The following is a 12,833-nucleotide window of genomic DNA, read 5'->3' as shown; positions in this document are numbered from 1 at the left end:
ACGTCATAATCAGGGTGCTCTGAAGGTTCCAGGCACCCTAAACCTCCTATATAAGGAGGGTGAAGGCTGAAGCTCCAACAACAACTGACAATCTGCTCTCCTGTGCTCCGCGATGCTGCGAAGCTACTCCGACCATGCGCTGTTCTTTTGTTTTCTTCTTGTTGTCGGTATTGTTTTTCTATTAGCATTCCTGTAATTTAGTTTGTAATCAAATATTCGAATTGCTAGTGGATTGCCCATTGAAAGCACCCTTGCGTGCGTGCCTTAGAGTAGGAGTCGACAAAGGCTCCGAACCAAGTAAAAAAAGACTCTTGTTAGCATTGCTTTATTCTTTCTTTTTGCATTTACTTTTCCGCTGTGTACTCTTTCGACAAGTTTTTAATCGATATTCACCCCCCCCCCCCCCCGCGCGTCTATTGAACGCTAGGATCCAACAAGTGGTATCAGAGCGGGTACCGCTCTGAATTGGTGCAATCACCAATCAAGCAAGGGGGTCCTTTTTAAAAGTAAAATAGATATCATTTTTTCCCTCCAAAATCATTTTCAAAAAATTCATTGTCATCTTTTCACCATTGATTTGTATTAGCGAAATATCGCATTTTCAAAAATTTGTAATAATATATTTTTTAATATTTTATTATTAAAAAAATTTATTTTTTTTACGCATATTTCTTTATCTCCTACACTGTTTACCCCAAGACAAAGTCTTGGAAATTGTATCTTGTCTATTTTTTGCATATACCAATGTTTCAAGAAGGACAGAGCATCCACAAACCACTACCATACTGTCAAGAAGATTTCAACTATTGGAGGCGAAGATTGGAATGTTTCCTCGAAAGTTTAGATTTTGATTTTTGGATGATATTGAGAAAACCTTCTCGAGACTCAGAACTAAACAAAAATTTAAGTAAAATTATTTGTAATATTTTACCTAACAATGTTTTATGCAGACTAGAAAAGTACAAGAATACACATGAGCTTTGGACCCAGTTGATCAAGCTTCACGAGGAGCCGATGGAATTAGAAGATCAAGTCAAATCTGAACTCGAGTCAAATCTAATCGAAAAGCCTACTGAATTAGGGGTTGCGCTCAACGTTAGTAATATTTACCAAAATACCCCTACTAGTAGTAATTTAAATATGCATGTTAATATTTCTGAAAATATACGTGAAAACAATGTATTTGATAAAACATCAAAAAATACCCCTAGGATATTGTCTAATAAAACAAATCTAATTAATTTAGAAAATTTGAAAATAATTAATAATCTTAAAAATTCAAATTTAAACCAAAATAAATCTGAAAATTCAAATGATAAGAATGACAAGGTCAATATTGATCTAGATAAAATTAATAAGTTTCTTAATAAATTATTTAATAATCTAGACAATATCAATCCAGAAAATTTTATCCAAACCCAAGATAATTTAATTAACAAAAAATTAAATTTTAAAGATAAGGCTAATCTAATAAATTCAACTAATCATATCAACTAAAAGACAAAGAAAATATAAGGATAAAATCAAACACTCTAATAAAATTCGAACTAAATTTAACAAACTTAAATGTTAAAGATAATATGTTAAATAAAGATAGTCTAGAAAATTCAAAATTAATAATTAATAAAAGGGTAAAAGATAAACTTTTAAGGAGATATAATTCAAATAATTTAATTAATTCAAATTTAAAAATTAATAAAAACTTAAACATTAAATACACTCCTTCAGTGAAGGATAATTTGACTAATTTAATTAATTCAAAATTAAAACTTAAAATTTAAATTAACTTAAAAGAAAAACTTAAAACTTAAATTAAATTATACATTAAATCTTAACCAAAACTAAAACCTAAATCGGACCAATAATTCAGGGGGAGGCTCCAGAATAGCTGGCACTTCCAAAATTAACTTACTCGACAGGATAACCAAAACCAACTTACTCGGCAGAGTAATTAGAACTAGTTCAAAAAGGATAATAGTTTAACTTGACAAACGGTACTGGTGAAGTCTTGGATGATAGTACCTTAGGGAATCTTAGTCTACGCATGTCTAGGAAGATATGACTTCGACCTGGTGTGTTTGGCTAAGTAAAACTAACCGAAGCTACCCTTTACGGATCCTAACTAGTTAGACCAAGGTTTTGTATTAAGTTCAGTGGATAGGACTATTTGGAAAACCTCGTAGGCATGATTACTCTAATGATGTCCAAGTGACTCACCATAACCCAGAAGTTTATCCAAAGAATGCATATTTGTTGAGCCCAAAGCTAAACCTAAATCTAACACAAAGTTAAACCAAACCCTAAAACTGAACCTAATTCATCTCACAAAATTATAGGATTCCCTGATTGAAAACCTAGATCGGGTGAGATGACTAAGGACTTCGAATCGAATCGATCCAAACCAAAGCGAATCGAATCAAACCAAATCGAATCGAATCAAACCAAATCGAATCGAACCAAACCAAATTAAATTAAATTAGATCTAATTAAAATTAAACATAACCAAATCAAATTAAATATAAAAAAAAATTCAATTATAATTTTTTTTAAAAAATTAAAAAAACATTCTCTTAAAAATTATGTTAAATTAAATCAACTTAAAAAGTTATTTTAACTAAAAAATTATTAACTTAACATAAAAATTATTTTAAAACTTATTCAAAAAAAAAATTTAAAAGTTATTTTAAAATTAACTAAACTTAAAAATTATTTTAAAACTTATTTTTAAAATTCTTTAAAAATTATTTAATTTTTTTTAAAAAATTATTTAAAAATTCCTTTTAAAATTATTTAAAAATCCTTTTAAAATCTTTTAAATATTATTCTAAAAATCCTTTTCAAAATTATTTAAAAATTCTTTTTAAAATTATTTAAAAATCCTTTTAAAATATTTTAAATATTATTCTAAAAATACTTCCCAAAATATTTAAAAATCTTTTTAAAATCTTTTAAAAATTATTTTAAAAATCTTTTTCAAAATTATTTTAAAAATCTTTTTCAAAATTATTTAAAAAATTATTTTAAAAATTCTTTAAAAAATCCTTTTAAAATATTTTAAATATTATTTTAAAAAACCTTTTCAAAATTATTTAAAAATTCTTTTAAAAATTATTTAAAATTTCTTTTAAATTCTTTTAAAAATTATTTTAAAAATCCTTTTAAAAATTATTTTAAAAACTCATCAAAAATTATTTTAAAAATTCTTTGAAAATTATTTTAAAAACTCTTTAAAAATTATTTCAAAAATTCTTTAAAAATTATTTTGAAAACTCTTTAAAAATTATTTTAAAAAACTTTAAAAATTCATTTTACTGTTTGAAAATTCATTTTAAAAATTCTTTAAAATTATTTTAGAAATTCTTTAAAATTCATTTTAAAAATTCTTTAAAAATCATTTTAAAAATTCTTTAAAATTTCATTTTAAAAAATTCTTTAAAAATCATTTTAAAAAAATTATTTAAAAAATTATTTTTTAAAAAAAATATATTTTAAAAATCATTTTAAGAATTATCTTTAAAATTATTTAAAAAATTATTTTAAATTACTTTAAAAGTCATTTAAAAACTAAAACACTTAAGTTAATTAAAATTTAAAACTTAAATTTTAACTTAAAATTAAAACTTTGAATTTATACCTAAGATAAAACTTAACACTCAAAATTTAATGTGACGCCCCGGAGGAGTCCCTGTCCGAAGAAATTTCGGCAGCATCTCCCCTGTACGACGGACAATCTGAAACTTTCTACATATCCACATACCTCAGCCACATGCGGCTGGAATAATAGCAGAAATAAAATACAATCACAGATATTCCACGCAGTTTATATAACAAGTAAACAGAACAATAATACTCTGACTCGAAATCAACCCTACTCAACTACACTCGTAAAGCTCAAATCCGATTTTTCCTACTCCACTACACTCATAAAACACAAATCCGACAAACTCACCTCTTCTGCTGTCCAGGCAGACATGTAGTAAAACATATCGAATAAAAATCCATCAACAAGAACAATCCATACAATATCCAGGTATCAAACAAAACCAAGTGTAAACATGGTCAAATAAGAAGCAAAACAAAACCAAAAGATCCATAAGTCTTCGGGGTATTTAGGGGACCAGCAACTAGAACTCTCTCCTGACAGCATCATCCTGAAATATAACAACAATAGAGGCGGGGTGAGTCCAACACTCAGCAGGTACAACTGATATGCAAAGTAAGGAAACAACACCTACACTAATCATGCATTCAGTCTCCTGATAAAAATAAAGGTAAATGCAAACCGAAATAAACATGAGAGAAACGGTACTAACCAGCACCTGGGTATAAGGACAAACAGTCCGAAAGGTATAAAAGACCTGTATGCATGTCAAACATAGGTATCCAAACAATATGCAGCATATAAATGCTGCAAACACAAACCCAAGCAATAAATGCATTGTGAGATCTCGGAAAAATTTAATAAATAGGGTTATTTGAGAAATAGCCTTATAGAATTTTTCTGGAATTTTTAGAAATTTTCTGGGAATTTTTCAGAGCTCGTACGGAGGATTTTGAGGGGATAGATCGATGGGTTCGGATAAAGCCTGTTTGGGATACCAATTTAAGTGAGAAAATGTTTTTATTATATAAATCCTTTTTCCCTTATTTCCTCCCCCAAATCGCCGATCACCCGAACTCCTTCCCCTCTTCCTTCCCGATCCCCTCTTCCTCTGTTCTCTCTTGCGGACGAAGCAAAGCCAATGGTTCAGGCGGCTGTCGACCTCGACGGAAACCAGTGGAGTCACCGGAGCTTGCTGGAGCACGACGGGACTGGTGGAGTACAGATCTCCTTCGGTCGAGGGGTTGCGGTTCGGTGGATTCAGCGACCGATTGTCGGCGATACGACAACTAGGGCATGGCGGGGGGCTTGATTCGTGTCGTCTCCTAGCCAACCGACCTTCCCTTTCCTCTCCTCGCATTGCTCACAGTGTGATCCACCCCTTCATTGGCCGGATTTGGATCGAGAAACGCCACCGAGCAACGATCTTGGAGGTAAGGCATCGCCGGATCTTTGGTGGATTCAAGGGTTCGTTAGGTTAGAGTTCATCCGGCATTGATTCTTCTTGTGCTGGTATTTCCTCTTGAGCAGATCTTGCAACTCCTATTCTTGTGGTGGATTGGGAGATTCGGTTGATGATGGTGGTGTTCTTGAGCTGTCGGGCAGAGGCTTGAAGGGTGTTGTTTGATTGTGATCTCTTGATCTCTACTTGATCCAATTGATTCCAGTAAGGACCTGTTCTGTGGAATTCAATTTGTGTGTTGTGGTTTCTTTGATCCAGCAGCTCACCTAGGTTTCGGCAGAACCTCCCTCCAGCAGCATCTTGTTTCAATAGCAACTTGATTAGAGCAGTGAGGTTCTGTTGCTGTGCTGTTGACAAAGGTTTTGGATCAGTGAGGTGATTTCTAGCAGCATTCCTTGATCCAGCAATCAACAGGGGTTGTGAATCGAGGTATGCGTAGGGATTTTGATTTCATGATCATATGTAGGTTTGACTAGAGGTTGTAATTAGTTGTTGGTTATGATTAGATATATTTGCTTAGATTAAATATAATGGAATGATTATGGTTAAGGCAATTAACCCTAGTCAACTATTGGATTTAATTTAAGTTTATATTTTTAATCTAATTGGTGATTAGGGATTAGGAAACTAACCCTAATTGACCGTTAGGTTTAAATATGTGGATTGAGGTTGTGCTGATTAGGGTTTTGCCCTAATTTAGTTTTAGGGATTTTATTTAGCTATTCATTTGGATTTAGCTAAATAAAATATGTATATTGTTTGACACAGGACTCTGATTCGAGACAGACGTCTTGACGTTGGATTCGGATTAACTTGTACCTTCTATTTGAGGCGGATACCCTCTGACTTATCTTTTGATAATGTCATATGATATGTGTAGCTTATATATACTTACTAGTGGTAGATAGTAGATTATTCTCTCTCTTGGTCTTAGCTAGTTGATACCTATCACATGCTTCATCTGCTAGTTGCTTTACTTCAGGATTGGATATTTTATCTCTTGCCATGTGTATATATGTTCATAGAGATGCATATCTATAGTGCTCTACTCTACTGGATTAGTTGCTTTACATGTGTGATACATGCTCTTGGATTCATGATACTTACATCATTGTTATATGTGATGTCTTTGAATTTATGCTGTTTATATCATGGTTATATATATGCGTTTACCTTTTGGGCACACACATATATGGAGGAGGCTGTGTTCATGTATGACATACTGTAGCATCATGCACCATCCTGCATGATTGCATGCTGGGCGATTGACGACTCCATTATTGTTGAGCTCGTCGGCCGGCTACATAGGCCTGCACACAACGTGTTTCACTGCATGGGTAGTGGCACAGCACAGTAGGGTGTGTATGGCAGTAGCTCTGTAGTGCTCCGCTGGTCCGCTCATGGGTAGTGTGACTGCAGCGTGGTAGCGGACAAGGATCCCTCCCCGTCATTGCGTACCGGGAGTTGAGAGCGTTACGCTCCCTCACTATGTTTGAGGTAGGAGGATAGGTGTACTCCGACAGCATCCCGTCCATTCGGTCACTCATCAGGGGTAGTGACGACAGAGTGCACGGTGTCACAGCCCTACCTACTCGGTCTCGCCATCGCGTGTGAGACGGCTGACTAGCGTCAGGGGTGACCATGTCATATTGCATCATATGCACATATTGCATTTATTGTGATTGTTGCATATTGGATGATGCACTTGGGTGACTGCATATGATTGACATGCATACAGGATACATGCTTATTTGCTCTGACTATCTTTGTTTGTGTATGTCCACAGTCATTTGCCCAAGCCTCGCAGGTGAGTACAGTTTATTACAGTTATGCATTTTCTTATTATTCTTGCTATAGATTGTGCTTTATGCCTATTGTTGGCTATTACAGTTTATTTCAGCTCTGCATATCTGTTGAACTGTTAGGAGACTATACCGTAGGTTGTATGGTTAGAGAACTGTACTATTGATCCTATGGTTTAGGAGACTGTACCTTAGGTTATTACTGGTGGATATATATTGCTGTACATGTCTATTGGTTTACCTGCTGAGTTCTTTGAACTCACCCCATTGTTACTATTTTTCAGGTTGAGGCCATCAGGAGAGATTCCAGTCGTTAGCCCCTTTGTCGCAAGGATTTCTAGATATCGTTTTCTGTATTCTCTTTTATACGTATACTTGTGATGTGGGTTTGTATTGTGGACTTTATATCGAACATTCGGATTTGTTACTTTGTTTTCCGCTGCGAATATTTCATTACTTCGTGGATTTCGTTTCTTCGTTGTAGTGGAGTAGGATGTGTACGTATATCTTCGTTGATTTCTATATCATCTTTTCTTTATATAACTGCGTGGATTGTTCATATTATATCTGTGTAGAAATGTTGAATATAACTGCGTGGATTGTTTACTATTTGTGTGTATTGTTCCGGCCGAGTGTGGTCGAGGTATAGATATATGTATACTGAGATTCATATTGTCACCCGTACAGGGGAGATGCTGTCGAAATTTCTTCGGACATGGACTACCTGGGGCGTGACAATTTATTTGGTATCAGAGCTATTTAGTATCAGAGCGGTTCTGATACTAGTTCTTATGAGTTTTGCTAGCTTATCTGGATATTTTCGGATTGTACGGATTTCCGTCGATTTTATCGTTTCGAAATTCCGAGGTATTTTGACGAGGATATGTTGGTTCTATTTGGGGGTTAAGCAGCGACAGGATATCTCCAGACGGCAAATAGGTATTTTAGGTAATTTTTTAGTTCTTTTACCTGTAGTGATATCTGGGTAACATTTTCTTTACAGATATGCCACCTACACGTGTACCGGCACCGAGACGTGGGCGACCACGTAAGAGGCCGTTAGATTCTCCTGAGACAGAGTCTTCAGAGAGGTCTGTTAGGGTTGAGCCTGTCCGTCAGGGGCAGACTCCTCAGGTCATTGTGGGTACGAGTGCTTATCAGACACCGATAGCTCCGACTTCTGAGGTACCTACCTCGACTGTACCACCAGTGGTACCACCGTCGGCATATTCAGCACCTCCCCCAGCAGTAGTACCCGCAGTATACCCGGCAGCCCCTCTAGCCGCGCCTGCTACTACTCAGCAGTTCCACCAGCAGTACCGGTTACTCCTTATCCGGTACCGCCCACCGTACCTCCAGTCGCCCCTACTCATGCTTACTCAGCAGTTCCACCAGCAGTACCCACCCCAGGTTATACGGCAGCACCAGTGGTACCTCTTCCGACCTATCCCTCAGTACCACCCATAGGATCAGCTCCAGTGGTTCTACCTAGTTCCGCAGCGATTCCTACTGATATAGTTGTGGCACGAGCACGGATCCCAGCTTTAGCAGAGTCGGTGAAGAGCCGATTCACAGTATTCCGCGGGGAGACTGATCCGAGCATAGCTCAGTCCTGGATTGAGACTATGGAGCGGACATTCTTTTACATGGCCTGCTCCGAGTGGGAGAAGGTCGAGCTAGCTGCTTACCACCTGCGAGATGGGGCAGAGATCTGGTGGGACACACAGCGCTCTATCATAGGCGACCAGCATATTACCTGGACGAGATTTAGGGAGGCATTCGAGAGTCAGTATTTTCCCCGAGCATATCAGATGGCTCTTCGGCAGGATTTTCTTTGTCTTCGACAGAATAACCGCTCAGTGATGGATTATAATGCCGAATTTAATCGGCTGGCCAGATTCTGTCCTGAGTTAGTTGCCGATGACAGATCTCGTATGCTTCAGTTTGTCCAGGGACTGGACGGGCATCTTCAGCTGAAGATGTCTGGTTTTGGTACTTCATCATACACCGAGACACTGGATAGAGCTCTCATGATTGAGTCTACTCATCAGAGAGTAAATGCTGATAAGAAGAGGAAGCAGACTGATCGGACTGCGGGACAGATCCAGCAGCCACAGACTACTGGACAGCAGCAGAGCAGTCGCACTCAGACGGGTCAGGGTACTTCTGGGTCATCTGACCGACGCCAGAAGTCAGGACGATCAGGACGTTCCCGCTCTGCTCAGCAGAAGCGGAAACAGTCCACTGGTGACTCTTACTGCACCAGATGCGGATCCCGAGATCACATCACCTCTGCGTGCGCCTTGGGACAGTCAGTTTGCTATTATTGCAAACTGCCTGGGCACTTGAGCCGAGATTGTTCGCTGAAGGCTCAGCATACAGCATCTGGGATCTCTGTCCCGGGAGGACAGTTTGGTCAGTCCGGGACTCAGCGAGGCGGGCCGAAAGCCCAATCTTCACACCGTCAGCAGAGGACAGCTCCCCCTGCGACAGCTGCATATGGCATGCACGGTCAGGAGCATTCCAGTGTTCTGATGGAGTCCCAGGGTTCTATTTCTGGACCTCAGTATCTGACTCAGCCATCGGCGCAGTATCAGTTACTGCCCCAGCCACTAGTTCAGTACATACTGCAGCCCATAGCCCCAGCTCTGACTCAGTATCCAGTACCGACTCAGTGGCAGGCTCAGATTCCGACACAGCAGCCTTTGGCAGTGCTATCGCCTCTACCACCGTCAGATACTGGACGAGTTCACGCGGTCACCCGAGAGGATGCACAGCGGGCCGACGGATCCATTTTCCGCGGTACGGTTTTACTTTATGCATTTTCTGCTGATATGCTAATTGATACAGGTAGTTCACATTCTTTTATATCTTGTGCATTTATGAGAGAGATTGGTAGACTACCTTCTCATAGACCGCGGCGACTGACCGTCTCCTTACCATCCGGTGATACTTTGGATGTCACCCAGGAGGTCAGAGGTTGCTCGTTAGACTTTGGTGACGTTATACTCACTGTAGATTTGTTGGTATTGGAAATGGTCGAATTCGATATTATCCTTGGCATGGATTGGCTATCAGCATATCATGCCACAGTTGATTGCCAGAAGAGGGTTGTCACTTTCCGACCTCCGAACCAACCCTCTTGGGATTTCACTGGCATTAGAGATGATGGGATATCGACCATTTCTGCGATACAGGTGCAGAAACTGCTATCACATGGATGTCAAGGATTTCTATTATCTTTGATTAATATTGACGACAGCAGTAGCCCTCAGCTCTCAGACGTTCCAGTGGTCCGAGAGTATCCAGACGTATTTCCAGACGAGCTTCCAGGTTTGCCTCCTCGAAGGCAAGTGGAGTTTGCTATTGAGCTGATTCCGGGGACTGCACCAGCATCGAAAGCTCCGTATCGTATGACACCGAAAGAGTTGGATGAACTGAAGGTTCAACTCCAGGAGTTATTAGATAGGGGATTTATTCGCCCTAGTGTATCTCCGTGGGGTTCTCCTGTACTATTCGTCAAGAAGAAGGATGGTAGTCTGAGGTTGTGCATCGATTATAGGCAGTTGAATGCAATGACTATCAGAAATAAGTACCCTTTGCCACGGATCGAGGATTTATTTGATCAGCTCAGAGATAAATCAGTGTATTCTAAGATTGATCTGCGATCTGGATATCATCAGCTGAGAGTCAAAGATTCTGATATTCAGAAGACAGCTTTCCGCACCAGATACGGACATTACAAGTTTTTGGTAATGCCATTTGGGCTTACCAATGCTCCAGCAGTATTTATGGATTTGATGAACCGTATCTTTTTGGAGTATCTGGATTAGTTTGTGATTGTATTTATCGATGACATATTGATCTATTCATGTTCCGAGGAGGAACATGCGTAGCACCTTCGCATAGTCTTGGAGACTCTTCGACGACATCATCTGTATGCGAAGTTCAGCAAGTGTGCATTTTGGCTTCCCTCAGTTGGTTTTCTAGGACATGTGGTTTCTAGCCGAGGTATTTCAGTAGATCCTCAGAAGATCGAGGCTATCACTCGCTGGGAGCAGCCGAAATCAGTCCAGGAGATCCGTAGTTTCTTGGGACTGGCTGGATATTACAGACGATTCGTTGAGGGTTTCTCCAGTATTGCTATGCCATTGACACGTCTGACTAGGAAATGCGTGAAGTTTACGTGGTCAGAGGCTTGTGAGACCAGCTTCCAGGAGCTGAAGGGGAGATTAGTATCAGCACCAGTCTTGGTTTTACCTTCAGGTGATGATGGATTCATACTTTATACAGACGCGTCTCTTCAGGGCTTGGGCGCTGTATTGATACAACACGGTAGGGTAGTCTCTTATGCTTCTCGTCAGTTGAAGGAGCATGAGAAGAACTACCCAGTACATGATTTAGAGCTAGCCGCTATTATCTTTGCTTTGAAGATTTGGCGACATCATCTTTATGGTATTACTTTTGAGATTCTTACTGATCATAAGAGTCTCAAATATATTTTCACACAGAAGGAACTCAATCTCCGACAGAGGAGATGGATGGAGTTCCTGAAGGATTATGATTGTACTATTAGCTACCATCCGGGTAAAGCTAATGTGGTTGCTGATGCACTTAGCAGGAAGTCCAGAGGGACTTTAGCTTGTCATCGAGTTTTAGTCACGGACTTGATTCAGGGATTCTCCGAGTTGGGCCTTGAGGAGCAGGGACGGACAGAGCAGGGTATTCTTGTTACCATGGTTACTCAGTAGGAGATCAGCATTTACAGTTCATTAGCAGCCAGATAGCTTCCGGACAGCAGACCGAGTTTACACGAGATGACGAGGGTATTGTTTATTTCCGAGGCAGATTATGTGTACCTCAGTCTCACCCGGTCATGGAGGAGTTACTTTAGGAGGCTCATCGTTCTAGATTTGCTATCCACCCAGGTGGGACCCGTATGTATTGAGGCGTTCCTATTGGTGGAACGGTATGAAGAAGGACATCACGGAGTTTGTTGCTAGATGTCTTATCTATCAGAAGGTGAAGGCTGAGCACCAGAGACCTGCTGGGTTACTTCAGAGGATCCCTATTCCAGAGTGGAAGTGGGAGCATATTACTATGGATTTTGTGGTAGGATTGCCTAGGACTCGACGAGGCCATGATGCGATTTGGGTAATCGTAGACCGATTAACCAAATTCGCACACTTTTTAGCAATCCGGAAGACTGATTCTCTGGATCGATTAGCAGAGTTATATTGTCGAGAGGTTATCAGATTGCATGGTGTTCCGTTGAGTATTATATCAGATAGAGACCCACGATTCACGTCCCAGTTCTGGCAGAGTCTGCAGCAGGCTTTGGGCACACAGCTCCGTTTCAGTACGGCATTCCATTTGCAGACAGATGGACAGTCAGAGCGGACCATTCAGACTTTGGAGGACTTGCTGAGGTCTTGCGTTATGGATTTCGGAGGCAGTTGAGAGGACCACCTGCCATTAGTGGAGTTCGCCTACAACAACAGCTATCATTCTGCTATCCAGATGACACCGTTTGAGGCGTTGTATGGTAGGCCTTTTCGGACACCCATCCTCTGGGAAGAGGTTGGGGAGGCCCAGTTGGTAGGACCTCAGAGAGCTCAGCAGGATGCAGAGTTAGTTCGTACTATCAGACGGAGGATGTCAGAGGCTCAGGACCGTCAGAAGAGTTATGCTGATCAGAGACGGAGACCCCTGGAGTTCTCCATTGGTGATCATGTATTTCTTAGAGTTTCACCCACGAAAGGGGTGAAGAGATTTGGTCTCCGAGGTAAGCTAGCTCCCCGATATATTGGGCCATTCCAGATCTTGGAGAGGATTGGAGCAGTAGCTTATCGTCTGGCGCTACCACCATCTCTAGCTGGCATTCACGATGTATTCCACGTATCTATGCTGAGGAGATACGTATCTGATCCGGCACATGTTCTGTCAGATATATCTGTTCCTATTCAGC

This window comes from Zingiber officinale, chromosome 1B, assembly GCF_018446385.1.
Source record: "Zingiber officinale cultivar Zhangliang chromosome 1B, Zo_v1.1, whole genome shotgun sequence".
Taxonomy (NCBI): Eukaryota; Viridiplantae; Streptophyta; class Magnoliopsida; order Zingiberales; family Zingiberaceae; genus Zingiber; species Zingiber officinale.
This window is presented reverse-complemented; position numbering follows the sequence as displayed.